The sequence below is a fragment of the Bombina bombina genome, chromosome 4 (assembly GCF_027579735.1).
Source record: "Bombina bombina isolate aBomBom1 chromosome 4, aBomBom1.pri, whole genome shotgun sequence".
Taxonomy (NCBI): Eukaryota; Metazoa; Chordata; class Amphibia; order Anura; family Bombinatoridae; genus Bombina; species Bombina bombina.
The window spans coordinates 906,583,250-906,588,796 of record NC_069502.1 but is presented as its reverse complement, the minus strand read 5'-3'; the positions used below and the strand labels follow the sequence as shown (position 1 = coordinate 906,588,796).

The following is a 5,547-nucleotide window of genomic DNA, read 5'->3' as shown; positions in this document are numbered from 1 at the left end:
TGGTGATTGAGGGACCTGCTCTTCTGAGCCTGAGTTTATTGGTTCTATTGGTCATCTTCATCTGTGCCTTGTAAGTTATAGAGATCAAACAAGCCGTGTATTGTGTTTATCTAACGTGTGTGTGCATTTGTGTGTATATGTGTGTGAGTGTGTGTGTATATGTGTGTGTGTGTATGTGTGTGTATATATGTGTATATGTGTGTGTATATGTGTGTGTGGGTATGTGTATATGTGTGTGTGTGTGTGTGTGCGTATATGTGTGTGTGTATATGTGTGTGTGTATCTGTGTGTGTGTGTGTGTGTGTATATGTGTATGTGTGTATATGTGTGTGTGTGTATATGTGTGTGTGTGTATATGTGTGTGTGTGTGCATGTATATGTGTGTGTGTATATGTGTGTGTGTGTATATGCGTGTGTATATGTGTGTGTGTGTGTATATGTGTGTGTGTATATGTGTGTATATGTGTGTGTGTGTATATGTGTGTGTGGGTATGTGTATATGTGTGTGTGTGTGTGTGTGCGTATATGTGTGTGTGTATATGTGTGTGTGTATCTGTGTGTGTGTGTATATGTGTATGTGTGTATATGTGTGTGTGTGTGTATATGTGTGTGTGTGTATATGTGTGTGTGTGTGCATGTATATGTGTGTGTGTATATGTGTGTGTGTGTATATGCGTGTGTATATGTGTGTGTGTGTGTATATGTGTGTGTGTATATGTGTGTATATGTGTGTGTATATATATGTGTGTATAAGTGTGTATGTGTGTGTATATATGTGTGTGTGTGTGTGTGTGCGCGTGTTTGTGTGCGTGTGTATATGTGTGTAATACCAGAAACAATTCTTATATGGCTAACTAGATTGTGAAAATGCTATTATATTATAATATTTTGTTTTATATTTTATTTATTTTGTATTCTCTAGTAAGCAGCAGTTTACAGAATTAACTGAAATTCTGACGCTTCTGGCAAAAATAACACCAGATGAAGAAAAGGGGATGGGAAGTACCTGTGACAATGTCAAAAGTAAGTCAAGCTAAATGCAATCTGTATGAGGGAATATCATAAGCAAAATGAGATATTAAAGGGACTTAACATAAGCTTGCATATTAAAGGGGCATAACATACGCTTGCATATTATTATGTATTAAACAATACAAAGAGTTTAAACAAAACACGTTGTTAAAGTCAGATCTAGAGACAGCAACGCATTTATGGGACCTAGTTAAGGATTGGTGGCTATGCACATATGCTTCTTGTCATTGGCTCACCAGGTGTGTTCAGCTAGGTCCTCGTAGTGAATTGATAGTCTAGAGCTAGTTTATCTATGTGTTTAACCCCTTAAACACATATGGAGGCTATATGAAAAAGAATGTCAGGGAGAGTTACTATAAAGATATTATTAGAGGCATTATAGGGGATGTTATAAGAGACTACATATAATATTATAACTTATAATTCTGTTGTTAAATCTCCTGTAGGACATACAGTCATAGAAATGGGGGAAGAAATGGAAAAAAGGAAAATGAAGAAGAGCAAAAAAAAAGGTAAAAGGGAGAAAATGATTTATAGAAGGAGGGGGAAAAGAAAGTAAAAAATGAATATTATAATTTCTTGACTCATGATTTTAGAGTATGCCATTTGCTGAGAAATCCTTTTTTGAGACTTGCCTAGGTAGGCTTAGGAACATTTATGTAACTTAACCCTTTAAGGACACAGCTTTCAGTTTGCTCAATTGTTTTATGACGGAAAAATTCCGTCATATGTCCTTAAGAGGTTAAACACCATAGATCAACAGTTTTTGTAATAATGTGAAACATTGTTACAAAAAAAATATAAAACCAGCAGATATATACTAGCAAAAAGAGCCTACCTAGGTATGCTCTCATGGAAAGTATCTAAGTTTCAATAAATGCTACCAGGGTAAAGAATACATTTTATAGTACAAGTCAAATTTTAGACTTTAGGATGTGTATGTACTTATTTTATCTTATGATTTTGTTTTAGATGCTCATAAATATCTAAAAGAAACAAAAATCACCATTGAGGAGGAAGAGCCCTCAAATGGAGAGAGGGGACAAGAGACCAGTGGATGGTTGTCATGGATATGGCAGACGATCACTGAGTACAGCGAAGGAAAAATATCCGAAAAACTAAAACAGACAAAAAAGGAACATGAGAGTGATGAAGAAAAAGTGCATAAAAAAGAGAAAAGAGAAAAGAAGAAAAAGGGAAAACACAAAGACAAATTAAAAGAAAAAAAGAAAGAAAAGCAAAAGAAAGAGAGTAGTAAAGGGAAGGATAAGAAGAAAGCTCGTGACAAATTGAAAGAAAAGGAAAAGGTGGAGAAGGAATCAAAACTGAGTAGGAGGAGAGAAAAGGAGAAAAGAATAAAAAAAGAAAAAGTGAAAGAGACGAAAAAAGAAAAGGCTAGAATAAAGGACAGAAAGAGCAATAAGAAAAGCAAAATCACAAAATTAAAACACAAAAAACAATCAATACGTCGGGTGAAGAAACTGAGGCTGAAGGCTCCAAAACTGAAGAAAATGAAATTACAAAAAAGGCCAAAAATTAAGTTAAAGAAACCAAAGAGGTTTAAGAGATTTAAGTAGGAAAACTAAGACCCCCCCCCCCCATTACCCCACCCCCTGGTATCACCTGTGTATTGCAAATTACAATGTGTAATACATAATAATAATAATAATAAATAATATTCTAGCCTAAACACAATTTGGAATTTCATTATTTATCATTTTTTTACTTTACTTATATTATGCATCAAGTGAAAAAAAAATTTATAAGCGTTTTGCATTGAAATTTGTGTCTAACATTTTGTGTACAGTTCACGCCACAATGGAATCGAGACTTAAACAAACAAGAGAAATAAAAATAGTTTAAAAGAATCTTTGTTAAAGTTGTGAAACACCCATATAGAGACAGAAAAACTGCGTTTAGATGGGTTAGCAGTTGTGTGGATGGAAACAGATTGCAATAGTTTACGTTGATTATGTGATCTCCTGTAAAAAAACAGATTTTTACAACACCTGTACTGTTTGTGACAATCACACGGGGCGAGTGAGAAATACAAACAAATATGAAATACAAAAACCCTGCTATTTGTAGATGTAGGTGTAATGAAGTGAGTTATCTTGCAGATCCCTCATGATATCACTTAGTCTTCAAATTTACATGTGTATATCCCCCCATACAGATGTAAATGTGTACCCTGCTGACTGTATACAGCCTCTCTAATAGCGATGAATGGAGCTCAAATGACGTTAACAAACCTCTAGAATGTCTCCAGTGGCCATTTCACACTGTTTTACATAGGTGCAATATAAAAGACTGGAAATAGCTGGGGGGAAAAGTCTGACAGGTGTCCAAAAAGGCCTTCCAAGGACTTATCAAGAGCCTTTAGGTGCTGTCTTCAATAAGCCAAAAGTAGTTGAAAAGTGAGAGAAAAATGGATTGTTTTCGGCTTAATTGGGTAAATAGGGCTTTTTTTTGATCCTCCATTTGTGAGTGCGAGAATGAGACAAAAACACACTATTGTGACAAATGAAAAAGTATTCTTTTCAGGTTAAAAAACAGTCAAATATGGTTCTCCTGATAGATTGTGATCAAGGCCTAAATGTGACTATTACAGTTCTAAGAACTAAAAATGCATGTCAGGCTTCATAAGCCTAGCCCTGCCACATATCTCTTAATTTGCAGTTTGTTATCTTTTCTGCTGAAGCCGAACAATGTAGATTTTGTTAACACAATGACAGTGGAAGGCTTTGTCTTTTCGAAACCTTAAGTCCAGATTGGTTCCTCCAAATAAGGAAAGTGGTCAGTGGAGTTTGACTATTGAAAAACATGTGCAGAAAACAAGGTGTTAATCTGTTCTAATAACATCTATGTATTATGAATAAATAAATCTGCTGTAAACCTGTTTCAGTTGTCTTGGGGAATTTTACTAGGCTGAATGCTAATGTTCCCCAAACCTGGATATCCAATAAAATAAAAATGAGAGTTGTGAAATATAACCTGGTTTTACTTTTTTTAAAATTCTTAGATACCACAAGGGTAATAAAAGTCCCAAAAAAAAACCTATAATTTGTTAAAGCATTTTATTTCACTATTGCTTATATATACCGATGTGTATAACCCATGAAAAAGGAGTTAAACTTATAAAGACAGAGCAGTAGTGCACTACTAAGACCTATCTGAATACATCTGGGGAGCCAAAGACAAGAGGCATATGAGTGTAGCCACTAATCACCAGCTAGCTCCCAGCAGTGCTGCTCCTCAGCAAACTTAGGTATGCTTTTTAACAAAGGATACTAAGGGGCAAAATTGCCCTTTACAGAGCACAATAAAATAGCACCTCACTAGTAATCTAGCGCTAAATATTTAATCTGAATTAATAATCACTTGTTTCTTTCTATCTTAGTCTTAGTTTCAATTGCTGTAAACTGGGTAAAGAGGTGGTAAAATAAAATATCTACAGATACTTTAAGGGGGCATTGTACTCCATTTTAATGTGTTCAAAATAATAATATATGGTCAATTGAAATAGCTGATTTTGCCTATAGTAAACACCACCTACACTGAAATATGAATAACAAACATATTCTCTGTAGAAAACCAATGTAAAGAGGACATTATCACTAATTAATGCCCCAGTAGGGTGTAGCAGAGAGACACAGATTTTTAATGTGAAATAGCTGTTTGTGCCCAGCTATAATTAGCATTTAAATACTTAAAGGGACACTAAACTCAATTCTTTCATGATTCAGATAGAGCATGCAATTTTAAGCAACATTCTAATTTACTCCTATTATCAATTTTTCTTCGTTCTCTTGCTATCTTTAGCAAGAGATTGCTTATTGGTGGGTAAATGTAAGCCTCCAATAAGCAAGTGCTATCCATGGTGCTGAACCTAAAATGGGCTGGCTGCTAAGATTTACATTCCTGCTTTTAAAATAAAGATAGCAAGAGAACAAAGAAAAATTGATAATAGGAGTAAATTAGAAAGTTGCGTAAAATGTCATGCTCTATCTGAATCATGAAAGAAAGAATTTGGGTTCAGTGTCCCTTAAACTATGTTTAAATGTAGATAACATTTTTATGGGCATGCCTATGAAATTAACAGATAATGGTTTTAATGATCAAAACAATTTTTTTTAAAAACAAAAACGAAAGAACTATTTTCCATATGTCTAATACTCTGCAGTAATACAACAGTCCCTTTAATGGAGATTATTGTTGTAACCACCAATTTACACAGTTTACAACAGCAATGGAAACATTGAATTATACAAGTTGCAACTTCAATTACATGTAGTAGTAAGTGGTAAGCAATAGCACTATATTATATGAATATATATTAGTTTGCGCCATTTTTATTTTTGCAGTTTTATGGAGATTTTTTCCCCCTTAGTGTTATTGTTCTTGATCTATCTATCTTCTCTAACCACACTAAACCAATCCTTGATTAATTCGTTTTCCTTTGTTCCAAACCCTGATGTTTATGTGCTCCTTTTATTCACGCTGTGTAAGCAACTT

The 5,547-nt window shown here is 34.3% G+C and overlaps 1 long non-coding RNA gene across 1 annotated transcript; it reads left to right on the top strand.

The window, feature by feature from the left end:
- Positions 1 to 960: 960 nt before the first annotated feature.
- LOC128655700 (uncharacterized) lies at positions 961 to 2,025 on the top strand. The gene is made up of 3 exons (XR_008401883.1): positions 961 to 1,023; positions 1,479 to 1,544; positions 2,005 to 2,025. It is a non-coding gene; the product is annotated as an uncharacterized LOC128655700 (long non-coding RNA).
- The last annotated feature ends 3,522 nt before the right edge of the window (positions 2,026 to 5,547 follow it).